This window comes from Phalangium opilio, unplaced genomic scaffold (genome assembly GCF_054372755.1).
Source record: "Phalangium opilio isolate 3A_F unplaced genomic scaffold, DU_Popi_V2 ptg000003l_1, whole genome shotgun sequence".
Taxonomy (NCBI): Eukaryota; Metazoa; Arthropoda; class Arachnida; order Opiliones; family Phalangiidae; genus Phalangium; species Phalangium opilio.
This window is the reverse complement of record NW_028324145.1, coordinates 2,584,979-2,611,551: the sequence shown is the minus strand read 5'-3', so window position 1 is coordinate 2,611,551 and position 26,573 is coordinate 2,584,979. Positions and strand designations below refer to the sequence as shown.

Genomic DNA, 26,573 nt, shown 5'->3' with positions numbered 1-26,573 from the left:
GGTATTTTAACCAGTAACAATAATAGGCAAATCGTGAGTTTCACAGTTTATAATTGAAGTCCACCTGACGTATTCTGAATTTTTTTCTTTAAATTACAGCTCCATCAACTACATTCTCTTTGATCTCATGTAGCAGAGGAAAAACCATAACGCTTCAAAAAATTCAATATGATTAAAAATAAAAAAATACAAGTTCCAGTATATAAGCTAAAATTCTCGTGTTCGAAACAATACAATAGAAAGCCTTTTCCATTAACGTTCTTTTTTTTCCTTCCTATTTTGAAAACATCATTAGCGGCAAAAAAGCCAGGAGAGAGAGAGGAAACAAGACATAGCTTTCAAATTAATTCTCGTTCAATGACCACCTCGGAGTGTGTACATGCTAAACAAATTTGTCGCACCCAGCACGACATTCCCCAAATGAACTACCAGCCACGTTTGTGTGCGCTATAATAGAAGCGATATACAAATGGAGTCCGTGTAAAATTGTGTCGTCTGCTTTAGAAGACCGCTTCTCATAGCGTATTCCATTTACCCTCGCTCAGATCGCTCGCTATTTGCTCTAATACGTCATAATATCTGACAGAGAGCGCCAATATCCTTCTCAGATTGCCCTGGAAAGATTAGCGTCCTATCCGGAGCTGTTTTTAGTTTTTTACCGTCTAAACATTTGTACAGATTTAGCGAGCGATTTGTATTGGTCAGATCAAAGCGGATCTCGATTTTCATCGTTCGGTAAATCCAATAAATGGAACGCGAAGAATTTTCAGAGCGCTCCAAGAGCGTCCCAGAGCAGTTTATGGAATAGTCTATCAGTGATGATCCTAGCGAGAAATATAGCACAATGTTCAAAGTAGACATTCCAGAATGACATATTTGGTTCATTTACGAGTTATATCTTAGAAAAATTCAACAGCAATTCTCAATTGGCCACACAAAGAAAGCGTAAAACAAGTTGATAAAATCTGCATTTCGGAAGAATTCTTCCAGAACTAAAAGTAAAAACAATCCATCTAAAATCTACAATAATTTAATATTGAACTTCACTTCAGAATTGATTTTGCATAAACAACTAAAAGGGATTGCAGTTTCTCTTTGCCGGTTCACTCCCTCGCTTTTATTGAATATTTTAGTCGAGGTAAGGACCGAAGGGAAATTCAGTACGGTAGCCTTGGCTAAATATATGCAGTATAACCGCCTACAACGTAATATTGTTTCTGGGTGGAGTTAGGTTAGGCTTAGCGAAGGGAATAACTTTATAGAATAGAAAAATCGATTTCCACCCCAAACTTCCACGAGTTTTCACCTCGATTCTTTGCCGTAGGCTGAGAGCGACTAAGGCCAAAGATTTACCGAATTTTAAGGCTAACGTAGCTTGTTATTTAAGGTTTTCATAAGTAAGAAACGAAAGAACACGATAAAAAAAAACGAGAAAAATGTTTAATACTGGTGATTCTGACTTACGTTAACTTTACAGTGTTTTTCAAAGGCATTGTTGCGCCACATTAATGTCGGGATATATTCATACCAATTTTAAAATTTAGTAAAAAAAATCGCAAATAGCGATCATAGACAAAATTGACATATTCTACTGAAAAAAGTCTTTGTCTTTTGGTAGATTTTAGCAGAAGGGGATAATAGAATAACATGATTCTTCAAAGGCTCACCCTTTTTGTTGCCCCGCTTTCTGGTAAATTTCTCTCGAAGAGAAGTATAATATACTTCTGATTTTAGTCATTATGGGTTACAAATAATTATACTCACCGTCTCAAGGAGCCTATTCTAGTGACCTTGTTTAACAAAGGCTATAAAATCATACTTTCACTAAATTGGTGGTATAGAGCAAAGCTAAGTATGATGACGATTGGCTTTATCAAAGTAGCGAAGGGACCCGTCAGCCCGTCGAGACATTTTCATTACATTTTAGGTCGCCATTTAAAAATATGGCGGTAAATCGTTACACCAAAAGCCATTAGACCGTCTGTAGGTAATAGGGAATCATTGTACTACGCCAGGCTGATTGTTATTCCATAAATAATTGTTTACATTTGTGACCGCCATTTTCAAGATGGCCGCAGACTGGAAAAATCTTTCTAGGTGCGTGCCTACTACTTAATAGTAAAATCCCTGAATATTTTCAACCTACCACTAGGTAACGCGGTTTGGGCTGGGTTCTGAATATCATTTAGTCAGTTAGTAGCCAGGACTTTAACTTATACCAGGTTTATACGTATAGATTTACCGAAAAACGTGTACGGGTACGGCAAGTTTTTTTTTCCTTTAAAATTTGAAACGGCAAGTAATTATGAAACTTTTGCGCGTCTAGAATGCAACTTTCACTTTACTCAGTCAGGGGCTTGGGCTTCGAAAGCACCGCAATTACTCATAGAAAAAAAAAAAAAAAAAACACTTTCATTTCATATTTATTTGATTTACAATTTTAATGGGCGTCTAAAATACAGAGGCTTGGTATTGCTATGATCACGGGGAAGGACACGTACAATATTAATGTCGGAAATCCCTTATTGCAATTTCATTAGAAAGATTGGCCACGTTTTCTCCGAAATTAGAAAAAAAGGAGCCCAATAATATTTCACTCTAGGATGAACCACGTTGGGCCTTCCTTCATTGTCTCTATTGGTGAATGGTGATAATTTTTCTTTTAGACGGGAAATATAGGGTCACGTAAGACAAGTATCTAAGAACCGGCGGGAATGTGAGAAAAAGGCTGGGGAAAAAAAGAGCCCAGGTTTTCCCGTAAAGTATTAAGACGAAGCTCGATTTCCGAGAAGATATCGCCAAGCGATGACACATCTTTAGGATAAATGGTTTTATCTAATAGACCATTCGATTAAATACTTCAAGAGAAACTAACGCACAGGGGTGGTGCCAAAATCGGAGGTCATATCCCTCGTGCCAAGAGGCAACACTAGACGGAGTCCGCGTCGTGTACCTACTACCTTGTAAGAGCAGTTCCCGAAATAGCAACAGCGGCATTGTTCGAAACTACTATTTTAGAAATCGAAGCTGCTATTTGGGGAAATAGTCATATTTAAGTGGAGTTTCGAACAATTCTGAATCCTGCAGTTTACCTTACCTAAGTGCAAATAGATCATCATACCCTAACCTTACCATAACTAACCTAACCTAATTGAGGTTCAAATATAAAAACCTTACCTCACCTCACCCAATTTTTACTGTTCTGATACTATTGAGGTTCAAATAACCAAACCAAACCTTACCCAATCTTACCTGAAATAACACTATTGAGGTTCTAATAACCAAACCTGACGTGACATAATGCAATTAGGGTTCAAATAGCAAAACACATATCCTAATATTTATCTGAACTAATTCAAATAACTTAACTTTACCTGATATAATACTACTGAGGCTCAAATAAAAAACCTGACTTAAAACAATTCGGCTTAAAATAACAAAACATGACCCAAGCTGACTTAATACAATATTGGTTCAGATAGCAAAATGTAACTTAACCCGATTTAACATAATTGAGGTTCAAATAACCAAATCAAACCTTACCTGAAACAATTCTATTGGGTTCAAATAACCAAAACAAACCTTACCTGAAATAATTCTATTGGGTTCAAATAACCAAAACAAACCTTACCTGAAATAATTCTATTGGGTTCAAATAACCAAAACAAACCTTACCTGAAATAATTCTATTGGGTTCAAATAACCAAAACAAACCTTACCTGAAATAATTCTATTGGGTTCAAATAACCAAACCTAATCTGACTTAATAAAACTGAATGGGGTTTGAATTGCAAAACATAAGCTTACCTTACCTGACCTAATACTATTGGGGCTCAAATAACCTAGTCTACACCATCATAAACGACTATTGTTTTTGACATCCCGGTTCTAAGGCTCTTTAGGGAACTTTTGTAACGATCCACGGACATTTATGAGAACCGCTGTACAGGGAACTGCGGTAACGGGTAAACTGCGTTTTCGGTAAACCGCTATTATGGGGTCCGCTCATATGAGAGCTTTGCACATAAGAGTAACCTCCTCTTTGAGCTCTGTTGGTAAAGCAGTTTGAGCTGGGCGTTGATTATCAGTCAATCAGGAGTTTTACTTATTATAGATTGCCAAATACTTGGATAGAGGACAACATTATCTTAGACAATTTCAATAGATTTTCTTCCAGAGTTATAAAGTTAGTCTTTACCTTCAAACCCCCTTCAAAATAATGAATTCGTTAATTTTATTCGGCGGGGGGATGGGGTATAAAAATTTATTTTTTTTCTTCAAAACTTATTTATTGGAACTCAGATTCAGGTAGTACCCAAGTATTTAGTACCTATGGATAAAGGACAATTTTAGCTAACATTGCCTAAAGGGATTCCTCTAGTGGAAGTGGTTCTAATATAAAGTTTTGACGGTTCAAAGTTGCAGTTCATAGTTGTAGTTGATAGCTTGAGGCAACCAATTGAAGAGGATCTAGGCAAAGTGAGTCGCTACAAGGCTTAGCATTCGCGTCGATCACGTTAGCTTAGGAAGGCGTGAAAAATCTTCGCTTGAAGAAAAAGAAAAAAAAATAAATTGAATAAAAATAAAACGTGGGGGGATCGAGCTTGTGACGCGCCAGCATAGAAAAACTTCAAAAACTCTTCAGTCAATTTCTGCGTCGAATGTCGATCGTGACCCGAATCTTTAGGCACAGCCTATACGAAACGCTAAGATGTCTTTTGACGATGACATAAAAAAGAAATGTCGAAATATTTTAAAATGGATTCTTGTTTTTTTTTTCATAAAGACAGTCATATGACGTGTATTGACGACTAGTCTTGCGAACCGTTTGAATTTACTAAAGCAGTGTTTCCCAAATGCTGTGTCGTCAGATTTCAGATCAACTTTTTAATATCGAAAATCGTAAACATTGTTCATAAACAAAATTTGCATGTAATATATTTCCGAAAAATGTGTATAAGACCTAACACGTGGTAGATTTAAGTTTATAATCATAAAGTCATAAGATATGTTCAATAAGGTTGGTTACTGAGAGCTTGTCACGAAGTGACGTAGGTGAAACGTCATATATTATCGTAAAGAGATGCCTAGTGAGGCGTTGTCATAAGCTTAGTACTGACTAAATAGGAAGATGGACTTCAAAACCGAGTGCAGTCAATTCTCGCGTCGTTCTAGAACTAGCTAGCTCTCTTGCATTACGAAGTATATGAAGTGTCATACTTATTAAACATATCTTATAAACTTATGCTATTATTATCCATATCCTACAAATAATTAATCTCACTTTCTTAAAGAGTAGAATGTCCTTGTTAAACACAGGCTACAAAATCTCTTTTGTGTCACCAAAAAGTTTGGTCACCTTGGAAAAAGCCAAATATAGAAATTGTTCAAAATAATTTCTCAAAAAATCCAAAAATAACAATTCAAGTGGAAATGTGTGTCGTATATAAAAATAATTTGCAGCAAAATTCAAATATGTTGGAAAACTTTACATTTCTATGAGGTTATAAATAAATAAATCTAAAAATATGATGATCTGCTGAGGTCAAAGTTTTGGGTCAGGACGAAACGTCATTTGGTGAACGATTCAATCTGCAGATATCAGCGAGTTAAGAAAGATAGTTTCGATTTTTCATCCCATTACGAGAAAGTAACTTTATCGATTTCGCCGATTTCTTTAATATCGATTATCTTTAACGATATTTTTTTATTATCAGGCCTATAGCCGGCATTCAGTGGCCCGCGATACGATAGACTTCAAAGCTACAAAAGAGTTATCGACTAATGGCATCCGTTTCCATAAGGTCGCAGTTACTTTTTAAAAAGATGGGATGGAAGAACTCAGGGTTCATACAACTTTTGGCAAACCGATTTCCTGAGATTTCCAGGTTTTTTTCCCATATATGAACCAACCCATTCAGAGCTAACTTACTCAAATCTTAGAAATTTCCCTGATTTCCCTGAGTTTTTTGTTAACTATTTATTTCCCCTGATTTTTTTGGTTAACTATTTATTTCCCCTGATTTTTTTTGGTTAACTATTTATTTCCCCTGATTTTTTGGTTAACTATTTATTTCCCCTGATTTTTTGGTTAACTATTTATTTCCCCTGATTTTTTTGGTTAACTATTTATTTCCCCTGATTTTTTTGGTTAACTATTTATTTCCCCTGATTTTTTTGGTTAACTATTTATTTCCCCTGATTTTTTTGGTTAACTATTTATTTCCCCTGATTTTTTTGGTTAACTATTTATTTCCCCTGATTTTCTTGGTTAACTATTTATTTCCCCTGATTTTCTTGGTTAACTATTTATTTCCCCTGATTTTTTTGGTTAACTATTTATTTCCCCTGATTTTTTTGGTTAACTATTTCCCCTGATTTTTTTGGTTAACTATTTATTTCCCCTGATTTTTTTGGTTAACTATTTATTTCCCCTGATTTTTTTGGTTAACTATTTATTTCCCCTGATTTTTTTGGTTAACTATTTATTTCCCCTGATTTTTTTGGTTAACTATTTATTTCCCCTGATTTTTTTGGTTAACTATTTATTTCCCCTGATTTTTTTGGTTAACTATTTATTTCCCCTGATTTTTTTGGTTAACTATTTATTTCCCCTGATTTTTTTGGTTAACTATTTATTTCCCCTGATTTTTTTGGTTAACTATTTATTTCCCCTGATTTTTTTGGTTAACTATTTATTTCCCCTGATTTTTTTGGTTAACTATTTATTTCCCCTGATTTTTTTGGTTAACTATTTATTTCCCCTGATTTTTTCGGTTAACTATTTATTTCCCCTGATTTTTTCGGTTAACTATTTATTTCCCCTGATTTTTTCGGTTAACTATTTATTTCCCCTGATTTTTTCGGTTAACTATTTATTTCCCCTGATTTTTTCGGTTAACTATTTATTTCCCCTGATTTTTTCGGTTAACTATTTATTTCCCCTGATTTTTTCGGTTAACTATTTATTTCCCCTGATTTTTTTGGTTAACTATTTATTTCCCCTGATTTTTTCGGTTAACTATTTATTTCCCCTGATTTTTTTGGTTAACTATTTATTTCCCCTGATTTTTTTGGTTAACTATTTATTTCCCCTGATTTTTTTGGTTAACTATTTATTTCCCCTGATTTTTTCGGTTAACTATTTATTTCCCCTGATTTTTTCGGTTAACTATTTATTTCCCCTGATTTTTTCGGTTAACTATTTATTTCCCCTGATTTTTTCGGTTAACTATTTATTTCCCCTGATTTTTTTGGTTAACTATTTATTTCCCCTGATTTTTTTGGTTAACTATTTATTTCCCCTGATTTTTTTGGTTAACTATTTATTTCCCCTGATTTTTTCGGTTAACTATTTATTTCCCCTGATTTTTTCGGTTAACTATTTATTTCCCCTGATTTTTTCGGTTAACTATTTATTTCCCCTGATTTTTTCGGTTAACTATTTATTTCCCCTGATTTTTTTGGTTAACTATTTATTTCCCCTGATTTTTTTGGTTAACTATTTATTTCCCCTGATTTTTTTGGTTAACTATTTATTTCCCTGATTTTTTTGGTTAACTATTTATTTCCCCTGATTTTTTCGGTTAACTATTTATTTCCCCTGATTTTTTCGGTTAACTATTTATTTCCCCTGATTTTTTCGGTTAACTATTTATTTCCCCTGATTTTTTTGGTTAACTATTTATTTCCCCTGATTTTTTTGGTTAACTATTTATTTCCCCTGATTTTTTTGGTTAACTATTTATTTCCCCTGATTTTTTCGGTTAACTATTTATTTCCCCTGACGTTTTTCGGTTAACTATTTATTTCCCCTGACGTTTTTCGTGAACGATTTATTTCCCTGAGTTTTTTGTGAACGATTTATCTCCTTGAGTTTTTCAGGTTTGTATGAACCCTGGAACTTTCCGTGTACGCTTATAATCTTAGAAACCTGAAGTTATAACAGGGCGGAAACCTTCGCTGGAGACCAGTCTAGCTACTACTTCTAGAGCTATGATATAATGCAGGGATACAATCCTAGTCTATATGTTGCCTAGGCAAGAAGTAGAGCTGAAGGGCGTTCTTCCCTAACGCGAAAGGAAAGGAGTTTATAGATTTCTATATTTTCAAGTTATTTACAGAGAATGATCAGTTGCTCATACACGCTTAGAGTCATGTGACAGAGTCCTATCAGTATTCCAGGAAAAAGTAACACTACTACTTCAAAAAATTGTTCCTTGCACGTACCTAGATAACGCATTGTACATCCCTCTAATTAAACACATCAAAAGAGAGACGGCCAACATGTGGCCCGCCCATTTTTTAATTGAGGCCCGCAAACCTAATCTATCATTAATTGTTTGCGGCCCGCGCATAAGTCTCAGAAATTTCCATAAAAACCTTCTCCGTCTTTGTCACGTGGAAGTGATACAGCCATTTACATTGTATATATTCTTTGTATTTTGGTTACTTCATCCTCTTTACAAATCCATGATTTTTCCCTCTTCTACTCTCAATAATGTGCAACGGTGTTTTCCTGCGACTTGTGCAATCAGACTTAAATGAAAAATGGTTATGCTCCTAATTTTTATGCTATTAATGTTAAATTTTACAGTTGCGGCTTGCGACATAGTTGAAATTTTCGAATTTGGTCTTTTAGCCTAAAATTTGGTCACCCCTGCATTATATCTCTGATTTGAGATATTTGATAGAACAGATTTGAAGTGATTCCATATCACTTGGAGAAGACAGTAAGATGGAGGTATTTGTTGGTAAGCCATGTGTGGCAATGGATGTCTCCCAGAATTCCTTGATATTAGGTAGGGGCGTGGCATATGCTGCCGTGGTGGGTAATTTTTCCAAAATATTTTCTTATTTTACCGATGTATAAGGGGATAGATATCTTTCCAAAATTTATATCCTTCATTTCCGGTTTTCTCGTTAACTGATTGTCTTCTGTATAAGACACTTCCTAAGTGGTTGAATCTCAAGCAGACGACAATTTTCCACCGTTGAAACATGTTGTCTGCTTTGTTGCATATCTTCTATAGAGGCGGAGACTGATTAAGACACCAGATGTAACGTGTTTACCAGGAAACAAATACCGGAAGTAGCTCCAAAACTTTTAACGAGAGGTCAATACCATAACTTGCTACTCCTTTACTGTGAATCCTCTAAGGTGAGAACAAAGCTGATATTTTGAATACACAGGGAGTGGCTGAATATTATGACGCTACCGAAACGCTGAGAATAATGGGAGGATTTCGTTGCCGTTGATGGCGGTACAAAAGCGGTATAGGTATAGAGATTTCCACTCCCAAGTTATAGCGCCTACTTAGGCTATTTAACTTCTCTAGGAAAGCCTGTAAATCTTTTAGACATTTTCCTTGCATAATATCTAGGCGTTTGGAGAATTAACTAGACTGGTCGACGGCAAATGTTTTATCTTGTATGCTTTAGGCCTATATAGTTGAGAAACAAAGTCATGTTAAGTTGAAACGATATTGTCAATTTTTGCTAATAATCGTCGTCTTATTATTTATAGTAATATCGGTAACGTCAGCGTGACATCATTAATTTCAGGGAAATTCAATATAGTATAAAAGTCATCAATATTATTAATAATAACAAGAGAGTACGCAGTTACAACATTGGTAAGAACCTATAAAACAATTTTTAACTTGGAAACTCGTCCCTTTGAAAAAAAATCAATGCAGAATCCAATATCGTAATGCAAATAAAAAGTACAGAAATCCTTTTAAGGCCTTGTATTTATATAAAATAAAATTGTTTAACTTTATCAGTTGTTTATTAAACAACTGTCTACTATACTGTAGATAGACATAACAATGCTTATGTTTAGCCTGCTGCATGGTATATGGACACCATAAATTAGAAAGATACAGACAAAGCTGGGCTCCCTTGCAGTTTAGATGTAAACCCATAAGACAAACGGAAAATAGATTAACTCATTCTTAACCAAGTTATTTCAAAAACAAATATACTTTAAAAGTCGGTTTGTATTTTTTCAACGGTTCTCTTATAAGCGAGAGTGCCTAAGATATAGAGTATGACTCTAGTTGTTTGCTATTAAAATTCGTTTTGACCATACGTTTATGTTTCATAAGTTTGACAAAGTGCTTGGTTATTGTGAGCAAGCTAGTCGTGCAGTAACGTAGAGGTAGCTTGAAGGAGAGAGGGGTAGAGTAAGACTTGGAAGGGTGTGACGTACTACTATCTCATCTGAAAGCTCTCTATAGCTATAACGTTGCCTCTGTACCCCCACATACAGCAATAAAGTCCTCCCAGCATCCAGGTGGGGTCGTACAGTACGGAAACGTAAAGGACACCCCCTCTGTCTTGAAAATAGAAGCTACTTCTCATACAAATACAACGGCGCTACGCGGCAGCACTTTACAATCGCCTACCGAAGGGAAGGGGCGTGTGCAACTTACTCTGGGAGAGTTTCAGTACCGCAGGTTGCCCATCATATTTTCCATTCCATCTGACCTCATTTCTCCCTTGAGGTAGAGTCTCATGAACCTGTTGAGGCTCTGCATAGGCTTAGTACTGAATATAGTCATGAGTGTATAGTAATTAATGGCATAGTCTTTTGCGAAACACTGCTATTTCCGAAAAAAGCGAAAGGAATCCTGGCAGTTTTACTCGAGTCAGTTCTATTCTGGCGCCAGAGGACCCTTGTAAAATTGCTCGCGATATGACGCAAATTTAATGGCTGCGATCTCTCTATAACATCGCTCCTATATAACCAACGCCAAAAACCTCACGCCCTCGGTTGATATTGCACTGGTCCCGTTTTAAACAGGTTGTCCCGGGGGGGGGAGGGGTCACTGATGATAACACTCAGGAAGCTGCGCATACACCCAAGAGCTCAGGTTCAAGTTCCATGCAACCACTTTGTTTTCCACAAACAAAGTCTCGATCTCAGACCACCTAACCATGGGCAGACAAAGCCGTGTTAAACCCGCGTCAACAAATGGCAATACGTAGCACGCGCCATCCGATCGCAATTTATCGCCGAATTCTACTACTAGGGATGAACTTGCGACACCCGCCACCACAGCGCTAGTGGCAGGCGTTGCTCTAAGCAAACCTAGCTCCCTAGTCCCTATTCAGTTGACTGTCCATGGTTAGGTGGTCGGAGTCTCGACTCTCTGCCGATGTAAAGAAACACACACGTTGTTATGCACTCGTGTTATCCTCAAAGGCCAATCATAAGAGAAAAAAGTGGGGTTTTTTTTAGTAAAACTAGTAAAACGGGAGCGCAACCTGAGAAGGAATGAATTTAAACAGGGTTTCTACGAAGAAAGGTATCCTTTATAAGATTGGATTCTTTATAGGGTTAAAATAAATGAATCCTGTGTTTTCCCATCCAAGTCCAGGATATTCTATTATACCTTAGAAAAAGATGGGGGAAATAGTATACAGGGTTTTCTGAAAGGTCTGTAAAAATGTTTGGGGTGTTTTTTATTTGGCGATTTCGAGTAGAAAATGTTCGATGACATTATGCCGTCTGGGCCACCGTTTTTCATAGGGATGAACCGGTACCGATACCATATCCGTATCGGCACCGATACTCGGGGTTTCCCGATAGTATCGGATCGCTTAGTTTAATATTATACTAAATACTAAACCGATACTCGTTTAAAATGCGTTATATGGCGCTAAATGACATTTTTAGGTCTTTCGGTAATGTATTAATCTTGATAATACATTTCAATGAATGTCAATAAGCCGTGATATTATTTTGGAAATACCTCTAGTAGTATAATTCTTGAAATTACTCTATAATTATTTCCCAGTATTTTAATACATATGTAAATGGCACGGTACTACTAAAAATATCGGTATCGGTTGAAGTATCGGATGTTGGATCATAGTTAGTAAATATTGGTATCGGGTTAAGCCTGGTATCAGCCATCTCTAGTTTCTTAATTTAAGGGGTCATCCGTAAAAATGTCATAGAACATTTTCGACTCAAAATCGCCCAAAGAACATGCCCCATAATGTCAGAGCAACCTGTACACATACGGTTTATAGAAACTCTCCCTAGAAGAAAGATGTGAGATCGTTATGAAACAACCTTTGGGGAACCGGGGGAATGAAGGCGAAGTACACATTTACTATTCCGCGAGCCATGCATCAGAGCTCTTGAATAAATGATAGAAAAAAATACATTCCATCTGGAATTCAAGCTATAAATGCCGAGTAACGCAACGAGTTCCAAAAATATTATAATATTTGAGTGTCTTTCCAAGACCAGAAGTAGTCTATTAGTCTACCATAAATTCATAAGATATGTTCCATAAGTTTGTCGCTGGTTACTGAGACCGTGTCACGAAGTGACGCTTGGTGAAGTATAGGAATCGTCATACTTATGGAACATATCTTAGAAACTTATGGTCTATGTATGAGTGGCGCGGGAAATACTACACAAAATTAAAACTGAAAACCCGTCCTGAATGATAGCATTCGTATTTCCGAGCAATAATATTTTTCCGGAGATGATTACTTGAAACGAAATAGAGTAAACAGAACCTCGGGGGAGCTTTTGTCTTTTCGACTGAACTCAACTCAAGGAGGTAGGACATCATTCTTAACCAATTTAATTCTCATATTACAACTAAATAATTATTGCTAAATTCAGGAAATAGACTTAATTTACTTTAATTAGTATAAAAATAGTGATTGAGGTTTAGTTTATAAAACATATAGCCAATAAAACTCTAAGATATGGCCGCAAACCACAAATGTTAGTCCCCTTGGATAAACCATATTTCTCCATTGCAGCACTTCCGGAATAGACTCGACAAGAGGTGTCTAACATTAATGGAATCTGAAATCCGGCTGAATGTTAAACTCCTCAATGTTCGCCCATAAAATGTGTAGTGTCAGGGACGATCGTGGGGTGAACTAGAATTCTACACCGGGAGCTTAGACTCCCACAGCGGGAGAAAAGGAGATAAATTGGTTACTTCTTGTCACGTGTGTTACTGCTGTTTGTATATAGAGTTACTATTTTGCGCCCTCTCTCCAACACAAAATGTACTATTTTCAAAAAGTTCTCGTACTGATTGTGCAAATACACCTAACCGATGCTTCTTTTCCATATGCGGGAACTCTGATCAGGAAGAAACGAAGTAAGTTGGAGTAGTATTGGAAATTATGATATGCTACCAGTGGCACTGAAATTCTCCCAGTTTACCTCGCGCACGGCCCTACCCTTCGGTAGGCGATTCTTAAGTGCTGCCGCGTAGCGCCATTGTATTTCTCTGAGAACTAGCTCTATTTTTCAGACAGAGATGAGATTCAGTACTGTACGACCCTACCTAAACGCTCAGGATGCTGGTAAGGCCTCGGTGCCGTCGGTGGGGGTACAGAGGCAACGTTATAGGTATGGGGATTTCTACTCCATCCCTTTCTCCTTGAAGCTCTGATGCCACTTGTCACGTGAAAAGCGATAACCAAGTTTTTTAACATCCACCTTGTTCCGGTTGTGGAAGTTAATAATTTCAGTTTTCAGTTTGAACCTTTCATTTACTACTATCCTCTTTGGTAGTGCGGATTTGAATTTTTCGGTCAGTGTCCCATCCCTCAATGGGACAGAGATCTTAAAATAAACGGCGAGCTGGGTCGCCGGAATAGTTCGTTGATGGGGAATTAAAGAAGTTCTCTCGATTTATAAACACAGTTTTGTTATGAATTGAGGAAACGGGGAAAATGACTTTTTTTTTCGGCAATGCGGCATATCTGTCCACCTTATTCATTTGTTTACAGCAAAGTAATCCATATTTAGGAACCTTCTATATATTTGAGAAAATTGTTGGTTTGTTTAATTGTTCTTCATACACAGTCATAAGTCGCTAATTTCCGAATTTGATTCGCCAAACTGCATAGTTGATATCAGTAACACGAGGGAAAGGTTTATTAGAAGTAATTTGGTTGAGATGTGCAAGGTTTCAACGGAGGTTAACCCCTTAAGCCTGCTCGTCCATTCTAGACATGTAACATAACTAACATTACAGTTTTTATGATTATTTTATTGAGTATTCTTTTACTGAAATTCGAAGTTGTAAAAAAAGTTAGGACTAGTTTTTAAAACACAACATCATGCAGATATTTTATAGGGGTGTGATCAAAGACTATTTAGTGATTATTGTCTAAATAAACTTAATTTATCGAATGGCTCAAAAACCAAATAAAAAAACTGTTCAAAACATAGTTCTCTGAAATGAACCCCCCCCCCCCCACTTTCAACGAAAAACAGTTCACATAGAAATTAAGATGTGCCACATATTTATAATCGGGCAAATGGTGTCGCGAAGTCGCAACGTTGAACTTTAAGAAGCAGTGATATGGTGGATGGGTTAACTACCCTGAGTGTGATGACGTGCCCATAGCGTCGGAGAATACCTAGACTAAGTGGTGAAAGTCTAAGATTTATTACTAACCAAATATCGAATAAGTCCGCCTCGAAACAGGAAAAATCTCTCAAAAGTATTGCATTTCCATTAGGATTGCAAACTCTTGTGTATATACGAGCAAAAGAGCATAATAAAAGAAGGATAGCACTCTGTATCCTCTTAATAATTCAGTTTTGAAACATGATTCTTCCCAGGCTCACCCTTTTTGTTTACTCTTCTCCTCATCAAACTTCAGATGGGCATCGCACCGTGGGGTGAATTCTATAACTGTTTGGTACTAAATCCTCAGCAATCTACCCACAAACACCGACTTGACTTGGAACATAAATCCACAATCGCGTCTTAGCAAATAGTTAATCGCTAATAGGGTAATGATGAGGGAACTATTTATCGCGTATGTGATTTGGTTCAGTAAGCTTGCTCCAAATGTTCTGGTGTTGGGAAGAATCATGTTACAATTACCCCGCTTTGTACTAGTACACTTTTCTCGAAGAGAAGTATTATATACTTCTGATAAGGGTTAATCTATAGCGGAAATAGTGGGAGAAAGATTTCGACGCTGTTCTTATACTATCAAAATAATAAGAATAAAAAAACGTGTTTTTCTTAAAGGGAGTAGAAGGCAATTCATAGTTTAAGGCGACACTTTCCCATAACAACTGTTAAACTCTGTATCAAAATGTGGTAATTAATCCTAAATTTCGGTCTTTATACTCCCTTTACAGGAATCTAACTTCCTTGGCTACAATGATAGACGAAAAACATTGACTCATTTCTCGGGACTCGCTGAGGAGTCAAATTTACACTCTACATTGTCTCCTCATGATAAAGATTGCAGTAAGTACAAAACTCATGCAACGACGGCTTCTGTGCTGTGTTAGCAACTGAAGAGGATGGGACAATTTCTTAGAATCTTATAAGATAACTAGTAACATCGGACCCAGTGTTGCCCGTCAGGACATTTTTGCTACTATGGGGGCGTTTTTAACTCCAAAAGTCATAACACTACAGGGAACCATAATGCTAAATATTGTAGAAATCGCTCTCCAAAAAGTTTTTTTTACCTTTTTGGCCGCCATTTTTTAAGATGGCCGCAGATTGGGAAAAATAATTCTTTATGTGTACCTACTACTTAAGAGTAACGTCTCTGTAAAGTTTCAGCTTCCTAGGTTAAGCGATTTGGGCTGGGCGTTGATTTTTAGTCATTGTGTCAGTCACGTGTTTTACGTATACAGGGTGCTTGTGATAAGTCTGGCATAAATTAAGGGGATGTTCTTTGGGTGATTTTGAGTCGAAAATATTTTCTGATATTTTGCCGTTCGGGGGCGTGCCAACCACGGGGGCAGCTCAAACTTACTACTCTATGGGACTTAAACATTTTCCCCTCGCCCTTGTTGCCGTCCCGGCCACTGTTTCCGAGTAACGATTTGAGTATGTTAGGGATGACCCCCTGAATTAAACTAGCATTGTCTTTCAGTTTTTTAATTAAATGTAAGGGGTCATCCGTAAAATACTTCAATCTTGCGAGGATGGCAAAATGTCATAGTACATTTTCGACTCAAAATCGTGAACCCGAAGAACATCCCAGTTAATTTATGACAGACTTATCAAAAACACCCAGTATAGATATAGATTACAAGTATAGTCATGACCCCCAGGAGGGCTTAGTTTTGTGGCGTATTGATACGCAATGTTCTGTTACGTAAGAAATAAAAGTAAGAAGTCACTCGATCTTTCTAGAGAGTATTAACATAAGAAGTTCCCTAAACTTTTAAAGATGGTAACCAACCGATTTAAAATTCAGGAAGAAATAAATGTCAAACAATTACACTTCGCTTCAGGTCGGTAATTTGCATCAGCATTCTACGCTTCTAGCCAGTTGCACATCAGAAGAAACAAAAAAACCCTCTACGTTTCAGCTCATTTTAAAAATTGAAGAAAAGCAACCGTATCGTAAAACGAAATCCTAGCTCAGTAATAAAAAGCGTATACCGTATTCCTTCGCATCTTGGTTTGTTTCAGTTGGAAAATTTGATGAAATTCAAAAAGACACTCACCAATCTCGACTGCTGTCATGTCAGAAAAATAAGTAGAAAAAATTGTCCTGTTTTTCTGTCGCTATACACTATTTCAATTTTGCAGTATACATCAGTCGCGACAGATTCGCTTAGAGACGATATTTCTCGAAAATCTACGCAGATTTTCTTTCTTTTCCGCCTTCTTATTTTTATGTCAGAGTTGAAGCCCACTTCGCTTGTATTACTAAACAAGCGCTGACTAGCTACGCTACTATACTGAGGCGATCGAGTCTGATATACTTTTAGAAATAGGAAAGCTTCCGGGAAGCCGGCTCAGTTCGGTTGAGCGACATTTTACTGTGACGTCACAATAGCCTATTTAAAGGGATAGGGGCGACGACGACAACGACGGAAGGGAGACGGGGGGTGGTGGAGAGAGAAGGTGTGAGATATGGTGAGGGGTAAATCACTTTTCCCTTTTTCATTGATCTATATTTGAGAAATTGTTTGCTGGGTTACAATTCGGTATAGAATATGATATCATTAACACTAGTGGATGGTTTTAGAATTGGCTTGGTTGAGTTCTTCTCAAGGTTGGGTCCGCGAAGCTATTAAGCTTCATCAAAACGACCTATTCCTAAACCCGTAACATTTTAGCTTTATTATTAACCCCTAATTAAATAATTTTTTGTTGAATATGAATTTTTTTTCATAAAAAGTTAAAAAAAAAACATCTTGCAAAGATTTCATGTGGGTGTACCAAAGAGGGTATAAAAAGAGGGAGTAGAAGGCTTGGACGAGTGTTCACGTTTTGGAAGTTTTCCTCAAAGCTTCCAGTGTGCGTGCTCATCTTTCTCTGCCCTCTTATTGGTTTAAATACGATGAACAGGGTATTAGGAGGAAAATATAACAAATAATTAAAAAAAAGAAATGCGAGAACTTCCAAAACGCCTTGCCAAAGCTGCTAGTTTCAACTCCCTCTCTTTATACCCTCTTTGGGTTGACCAAAGACTAAAGAGAAGAAGTTTGTTAGCTTAGAAAAATCGTTAGTGTTTGAAATTAAGCTGTTTCGTTTCCATAAAATTACACAATTTTTTAATGGAAATTTTGAACAAAAACAACAGTTCAAACAATATTAAACACACGCGAACTTGAAATCAATAATTTTAATTATTAATTTTCAAGGTAGTGTCGTCTCTCTCGGGAAACAAATTATATTATGTATAGACTGTCAGAATCAAAGGGAGAGTTAAAAGCCTAGCGCATCACTTTGTACCTCTACACTTTTAGAAAATTTTAAACGATTAAATAAGTAGTTTCAAATTCAAGATGTACATATTCGCATTTTGAAGGGATACTGACAAGATTTATCCGTGGATTTTTTGTGTGTGTGCATAATTTGAAGGGAAAATTTCAATGAAAATACCTAGAATATAATTAAAATCACACATGGTGATTGCTAGTTATTTTGTTTCGGACAGACATCATTCGCAGTTTTGCTGGAAGGGTCAAAAGTAGAGGGAACGTTATTTTAGCGATCCTTCGGCTTGGCTCGGAATTGAACTGGTCCTGCTCGGTTTAAACTTTTAAAAGGCATGCTCGTAAAACGGATTATTGACAAGGTATAAGCGTGCTGCCAAATATGACGGATTTAACCTAACGTCGTCGGTCTATGAGGCTAAAAATAAGATAAAACGTTTAGATCAATGTCGCTGTAAGAGATAGACTGTGGTAATAATCGCAGCTTTAATGGCACTCTTTTCTTATAGAAACACGCTTACACGCTTAAGGGAACGCCGTTATTCATTACTAGCAGAAAAAGAATCCGTCAGTCCAGTTAAACATTTCTGTTACTTTTCAGGCCGCCATTTTTAAAAATGGCGTCATGTTTAATCCTCAAAGGCTTAAACTAAATGTCAAAGTCCTGACTTACAACGTCCAACCCAAACCGCCTTACCTAAAAGATTGAAATTTAGCAGGGATGTTACTATTTAAGTAGTAGGCAAGCACAAAGAAAGATTTTTTCAAACCACCGACATATTAAAAAATGGCGGCCAGAAATGTAAAAAACCTTTTTCGTGGAATAACGTTGATTGCACGTTTCAACCGTTTTCCTTCTTACTTAGTACCCTGGTTTCCTATATCAAGACGGGCTTTATAGCATTTGGGGTTCTATTTGCATCCATCTTTAAAAATGGCGACCAGAAATGGAGAGAAAAAAACCTTCTTTATGGTATAACGTTCACGCGTTTCAACCGATTTCACTAAAATTTAGTATACTGGTTTGCTATATCATGAAACTGGCTTTATGGGCTTTGGGACTCAATTTTCCGCCATCTTTTAAAATGGCGGGCTGAAAAATGTCCTGACTGGCAACACTGGGTACTTTTAAATATGAATGAAATCGGTTGAAAAGTATGGGACGTTAATAAATAAAGAAGATTATTACATCTCTGACCACCATTTTTCAAGATAGCCGTAGATTCAAAACGTTTTACTTAGCAAATACCTACTACCAAAAGGGGATAATATAAGAAGGATGACACTCTGTATCCTCCCTATGCTTTAGTTATGTAGCGTCATTCTTCCCAGGCTCCCCCTTTTAGTTTGCTTTCCCGCTCATCAAACTACAAAAGGGCATCGCACCGAAAGGTGAATTCATAGTTGTTTGGCACTAAATCCCCAGCAATGATCCCACAAACCTCGTCTTGACGTGGGACAAAATGCACAAGCGCGTCTTGCCAAATATTTAAACGGTAATAGAGTAATGATGGGGGAACTATTTATCGTGTATGTGATTCGGTTTAGTAACCTTGCTCTAAGTGTTCCGATGTTGGGAAGAGTGACGTTACACTCACCCAGCTTTGTGGTACACTTCTCTCGAAGAGAAGTATTATATACTTCTGCTACTACTTAAGACTGAGTAACGTCCGTGCAAAATTTCAGCTTTGTATGTAAAGCAGTTTGGGCTGCAGGCCTTGATTATCATTCATTCAGTCAGTCAGTCAGAACTTCTACTTGCACGTAGATTCAGCCCTGGTATAGTAGGTATGGTGCGTGATCATAGGAATTGAATACCACGACGAACACCGCGTTGCAGCATGCAAGAGGTCACCAAGATTTGAACGATATTCGGCGTGCTCATTGTCTTTCATCTCTACCTTCATTTAAGTACAAAGTGCCTCGGCGGAATCGCTTAAATTCTACGAATGATTCTGTCCCTTCTGAGTTAATCTATACAAACTCTGCTTGCTTGCTCGCGCTCTTAGAGGGTATATTTGCATCCATTTTGGTTAGCGCATTCCCGGCTTTACTCATTAAAACAGGGCATTTTACATCATCTTTTTAAAAGCGAAAGTCTAATACGTATCCAAGAGCTTGGACATTCCCTCCACGGAGATATTTCGTTCTGGTTCCGGATATATAGTTTATTTATGTGTTAGTATTATTCTAACATAACATAGTGGTTTCTAATTCTACAAGATTTAGGAGTATATTCTGTCACTAGCGAAGCTACCAGGCGTTTCCGCGGTGTTTTAAGGGACAGGATATAGGGAAGAGTTTCCTGTCTATGTAGACACTAAACACTAAATAGTCTTTGGGCAAACATGTTTGAAATATCTGCATGATAATAACAGTTTTTACAATGTTCACTTTGATTAAAACTACGCTTAATTATGGGTTAATCATAAAGTTGAAATGTTATGGGCGTAAAGACTTCAATGGATATGAGTTCGTGGACCCAACCTTGACACTTCTAAAACCTATTTTCTCTAGTGTTACCATAGACATGTTCGACTTACTGAGAGCTAATTCGAGAACGACAAGCGAGAATTGACTTCACTCGGTTTGGCATCCCATCTTCCTATTTAGTCTTTACTAAGCCTTTGACGCACCTCACCAGGCGTCGCTTTACGAGAATCTATGACGTTTCACCTACGTCACTTCATGACAAGCTTTCATTAACCAGTGAAAAACTTATGGAACATATCGTATGAACTTATGGTGTTACTGATATCAATCATGCAGTTTGGTGAAATTCGGAATAACGAATTGCTTATTGCGACAGTGAATAAAGAACAAATAAACATACAAACAAACCACTTTCCTAAATGTATACTCGATTGGTTACCCATTATCATTAGGGAAGTACTGACTGACTGACTGATAATCAACGCCCAGCAAAAACCGCTTGCCATAGAAGGCTGAAAATTTGCAGGATCGTTACTCGTAAGTAGTAGGCGCGTACTAAGAAAGAATTTTCCAATCCGCCGCCATCTAAATAAATGGCGCCCAAAAATGTAAAAAATCTTCTCTATGCAATAAAACCCGCGCGTTTCAGCCAATTGGCCATATGTCTAATCAGCGCCACTAGCGGATGGTCTGAAAACTACTCCCATAGAGTCTAGGTATATTTAAGCGGGTTCGCAGAATTTCCGTCAGATGGTGCGGCGCTCGAGCCACCTGGCTATGATTCTGCAAACCCTCTTAAATATACCTAGTCTTTATGGGAGTAGTTCTAAGACCATCCGCTAGTGGCGCTGATTAGACATATGGCCAATTAACCTATAGACGGGCTGAATGGTCTTTTGGGTTCGATTTGTTGCCATCTTTTTAAATGGCGGCCACAAATTTAAAAACCCTTCTTTATGGAATAATGTCCGCATGAAAAGTCATAAAGAATGTTCCGACGGGCTGACGGGCAAGGTCGAGTGCTTTCGCTCCTATGGTGCTACAAAACTATTAGTTATCAGTAAAATCTACCCATTCTTTATATCAATATTCAGACGTTTGAGATTTTTCAAGATCCCTCCGTTTAGTGTCCGAGCTCTTTAAGACGGGGGTAGGAGGTGAACCCGCATGCTGATAATGAAACCCCCTTTCTCTTCACCCGAATCCAGAGCCTTTTAATTAAAAATACACCAGGGGCTACCGAGTACCGAGCTAGTAATAGGCACCGCGCCTAAATGAATTTTTTCTTTTTGTTTCTTACAAATTTCGGAGAAGCTTTTTTTTCCTATTTCGCCCAAAGCGCGGGACTGCAGTGACATTTTCTACCTTATAACCACTATATTTATATTGATGGTAGAAAGCTCAGAATATAATCTATGAACAAAGCCTTAACATGTTTCCCAATAGGTAAGAAATTCGGGGTAACAAGACAATATATATCAAGAAGTGATATCTCGTTTATTAGGGAGAAGGTATAAGATGCCTAAATATTCGCGCGCCATAGTTTCAAAACACAAAAGGGGACGTAAAAGGAGGCCGGACTTTTTCGTCTACGGAATTTTTGTCTTTCGCGTCGCGCTGCTGTGAGTTTTCATGAACCAATGAGATGCTGGTTGTAACTTAGACGCGGGGATTAACTCCAGACCTACGTTTGGACTGGAGATAAAAGCTGGAAATGTGGCGACTTTATAACTTCTCCCTAATAAACTAGATATCACTTCTTGATACTATCAAACGTTTATAAATACTTAAGGTTACAACAATCAAGGCTGAAGTAATTAATTGAAAAGATCAGGTAACATAACAGCATACCTTAAAAGAACGGTCTATTTCTAAATATAAAGGGAAAATATAAAAAATAAATAAATGATCTCTTATTACAAAATAACTAGCATTTAATTAGTCTTAAAAACGAGGACTACTGGGCCGCCATTTTTTAGTGGCGTCTGCTAAATCGAACCTCTTACCCTTACCTCTCTCAGCCTATGAGTGACGTCAAAACTTTGGTTTTTTTTAGGAGATTCAAGGAAATCCTTTACGTACATGTGATAGCCATACTTCCTGTTCTATGTTTAGTACTTGGGGGTTACAACAGGTCTTCAGAAATAAGATAGCATTCCCTCCAACCTTATTGACACCTTCACTTTGAAACGTTAGAGCTTTGGTTTTAAAAGAGATACAGCAAAATTATTTTAATGCGCGATACCAGAACTACATAATACTTCTCTCCGAGAGAAGTGTACCACCACGAAGCGAGGTAATTCTAACACGATTCTTCACAACATAATTTTACATTTGGAGCAAGGTTTCCAAACCGAATCACATGCACGATAAATATTTCCATCATCATTCCTCTATTAGAGCTTAACTATTTGTCAAGACGTGCTTGTGGATTTTGTTTCACGTCAATACGATGTTTTTGCGTTTATTGCTGAGAATTTAGTACCAAAAAGCTAGAGAATTCACCCCACGGTGCAATGCCCCTCTTAAGTTTCATGAGCAGGAAAGCATACAAAGAGGGTAGGCCTGGGAAGAATCACTTTACATAACTAAAATAATAAGAGGATACTGAGTGTTATCCTTCTTCTATTATTCCCTTCTGGTGATATTTCTTCCCCTTGCAACGGAACAAAATACTTAAGATTTACAACAATCAAGGCTAGAGTAATACATTAGAGGCAGTATGAAGTCTTATCTAAGAGAGCTACCGCTCTCCTAGAATTAAGCATAACGATGGCATTCTATCGATCCCAATCCTTTTTCACACCTCCACTTTTGGGACATCAAAACTTAGATTTAAGAGATACGCGATACTTCTTCGCTTTCCTAAGATTCTAATTACTAAGGGGTTACAACAATCTATGCTTGAGTAGGCCTAAATAAGTAGGTTTTGCAAAATACATAGCGTTCTCTCCATCGCAATCCTTATAGACGCATCCTTTTTGGGACGTTAGAGATTTGGTAGTTTTACAACAGTTACAGGAAAATCCTTTTAATATGTGATATTACTACATGTTCCATTACTATGGGGTTACAATAGTCAGGGCTGGAGAAAATGAACTTGCGAACGATTCTATTCTATCAAATTCTTACTGAAAACTTCACTTTGGGACGTCAGAGCTTTGAATTCATCAGAGATACATGAAAGTTATTTACCATTGTGATAGCCCTTTTACAACGATTCTAAATCTATATGGTGTTACAACAATTGTAGCTCGAGTAAATAAAGAAATTTACAATCACAATACTTATTAACACCTAAAATTTGGAGTGTCGTAGTCTCAGATAAGTGAAACCAGAAGTGTATAATAATAGTTCTCTTCAAGAGAAGTGTACCACACAGCGAGGTAATTGTAACATGATTATTCCCAACATCAGAAAACTAAACCGAATCACATACTCGAAAAATAGTCCCCTCATCATTACCCTATTAGCGGTTAACTATTTGCTAAGTCGTCCTTGTGGATTTTTATCCCACGTCAAGACAATCAAGGTTTGTGAGTTGATTGCTGATAATTAAATACCAAACAGTTATAGAATTTAACCCATGGTGCGATGTCCATCTGAAGTTTGATGAGCAGAAAAGCAAACAAAAAGGTTGAGCTTGGGAAGAATTATATTACAAAACTAAAGTATTAAGAGGATACAGAGTGTTATCATTCTTCTACTATCTCCTTCAGGTGAAATTTATTTCCTTATGTTATAGCCCTTTTCATTCCCTTTGGTGTTAGAAGATTTGGAGCTAGGTTAAATAAGCCTATTTTGCCAGCGTTCTATCTCAATACTTTCTGACATCTCCACTTTAGAGTGTCATAGTCTTGGTTCTATACGAGAATTACATGAAAATCATATACCTTTGCCATAGCCCTATTCCTTCCCATTACAGTCATGCTAAAATATCGCGGTTATAAAAATCGTTGCTCCAGAAAATAAGGTAATTGTCTTGTTAGGTATGAAATACAATATTGGTACCTTAATAGTCCATACGCGAATATATGCATTTCATATAGATGGATATTGGATTATAGAATTGCATTCTAGTCTCACACTAGGCGCTGAGCGCCAGGCGACAAAGGCTTAAATTTATTTGCCTCGTTTCGCCAAGCACGCGATCGAAATTTTTCGTCAGCCAAGAAGAAAACGGGTCACTCAATAATTGATTTTTTTTTTTTGTTTGGATCAGAGCGCTTTCCACCCAAAAGAAATAAGAAAAATGCCAAGGCTTAACAAGACGTGGGAAATTCAAAATAAATACTGCTTATAACAGCAGCGCGCTAATAAACTCCTTCGAAGTTAGGTTCTACGACTAGATATACTCGTGACTGGAAAACTAACTTCTCAAGTTAGGCGAACGTGTGTTCACTTCCACCCAAAAAAGCCCATTTTAAATTGATTTAAACAATTACGAGTAAATGAAGGAATTACTAACCTTTATGAGAAACTTTCCTACTAAACACCTTGTCCGTATCACCTTCCCTGCGGTATGGTGTCTCGTTAATTCACACCAATCGCGCACACCTTCCTCGAAGAAGACAGTAGTAATATTTTCAAACCAGAAAAAAACAGCACCGATATGGAATCAACAACAGAGACGAAAGTTTGAAGGAAAATTATCCAGAGTGATCGAGGATTTTCAATTCTTCAAATTTAAATTTCACTCAATTCATTTGGCAAAGACAGGCTCAACACGATGGTATATCCATGCGCGTCATACAGCGACCTAGGGACAAACTGTTCCCGCTTTGATAGTACTATTAAGCCTAACCTCGTCTTCAAGGAACCCATTACAAACGAACCTAACTGTACATGCGTCACTAAATAAAAAACACACCGACCTGAACACTTTTTTTAAATAATTCTTCAAAATTCAATTTTTTCAAAATAATTTGAAATACACCGAGTTGTCTACACGGGTTTCTAATCAGCGGTTGAATATCACTTCGTAGACCACACCGTCAAAATTAATAGAAATTATTTGAGATTATATTAATTGTAAATAATCGCTTTGTTTATGGGGGACAAAAAATAGCGAATTTTCCTAACCCGTGAACACCTGTTAGACTTGGCTAGGCTGGAGAGAATGTCTCTCTTCGATTCGAAAGCGGAAGCTGGCTTAAATTCTCTTTACTCGAAAACACGATGACGATAAAGGCTTCTAAAAGAAGCAATTGGCGATTTTAGTAATTTTTTACGGAAAAATAATACAATTTTTTTTCTATTAAATTAGTTATAGTATTTTACGTTGAATTTTTCTTTTTAACAAATTCAAACTCGCGAAGATCACGAACTTGATAGTTATAAAAATCACTTCAAACGTCTCGGCATATAGTATAAATATATCACTTGTTAAAAACCGCGGTTATCACTATGTTCTTGCCTCGAGGTTGATCTTGGGTCGCTAGTAACCGCGGTACGAATGTAAATCGAAGATTAGAAGAAATTAAGCGGGAAATGAATTTATGAAATTTGAAGTCTTCGATCCGATTGTAGTTCTTGAGGTTTCGAAAACTCCGTTGAAGGCTCCAATGGGGTTCTGGCCTCCATATTTGAATTGCGAGGCTAGCTCTCCGACGGCGACGTCGGCACCAAATTTGGAGGAAAAGAGCTTATAGAGCAGCGTCGAGAGAGAACACAGAGAGAATATAGTAAGAGAGAGAGGGAGAGAGAGAGAGAAAGAGATAGGGAGTGGAGAAGTTAGAGAAAAGTGGACTAGTATGCAACACACGTTATAGCTATGATCAGACTCTGCTGGCTGGCCATCAAAGAGAGGTTGCCCGTGGCAACCAAAATGGTACCTTCCCTGCGCGCGCCAATTTCCCACACACCCTTCGCCTCTTTCTAAAGGGTTACTTAAATCTCGTGGAAATTATTAATTGTTGAACGGATTTTTACATACTAAAGATGCAAGAATAATCCCATGAATGACACACTGCGTAACACGAGTAAGGATCTCGACTTCTGGAGGAGTGCCTGGCAGCACTTGAGTTAAATTTACGTCAATGCAAAAATGTCAGGTGAATCTGTTCCTAACCCAGTTCAATCATTATTTGTCATTCTTTTAATTGATGTTTTCTTTCGCTTCTCCTTAATTTTATCCCTTTTAACTTCGACCACTCAATTAGTTGTTTCTCAAACGAAAATGCAGATAAATTCCCCCAAATTTCTTTTCTGAAGTTACATTAAATTTATCGTAACTATAATTGCCAACTAAAGCACTCATAGCTGCTCAAGGACGCAATAATTACTATACTCTAGACAAAAACCGTTATTTCAATCAACTACAGGGTTTGTGGAACTTATGAAATAGCAGTTCATGGAAACATTGAACGCTAGAACACAGTAAACTGACCTTCGATAGACCATTCCATTATTGACATGAGTGAAGAGAACTTTACAG

The 26,573-nt window shown here is 37.2% G+C and overlaps 1 protein-coding gene across 2 annotated transcripts in view; it reads right to left on the bottom strand.

The window, feature by feature from the left end:
- Positions 1–26,260, bottom strand: part of Dhit (regulator of G protein signaling double hit) — a 65,718-nt gene extending 39,458 nt beyond the window's left edge. The window contains exon 1 of one of the 2 annotated variants that reach the window (XM_089835414.1): positions 24,606–26,260. The gene's annotated coding sequence lies outside the window, so the exon portion shown is untranslated. Of the gene's footprint in view, positions 1–16,483; positions 16,771–24,605 lie in introns of those variants that run through there. The other variant, XM_089835410.1, reaches the window with a different exon arrangement.
- Positions 26,261–26,573: the final 313 nt, after the last annotated feature.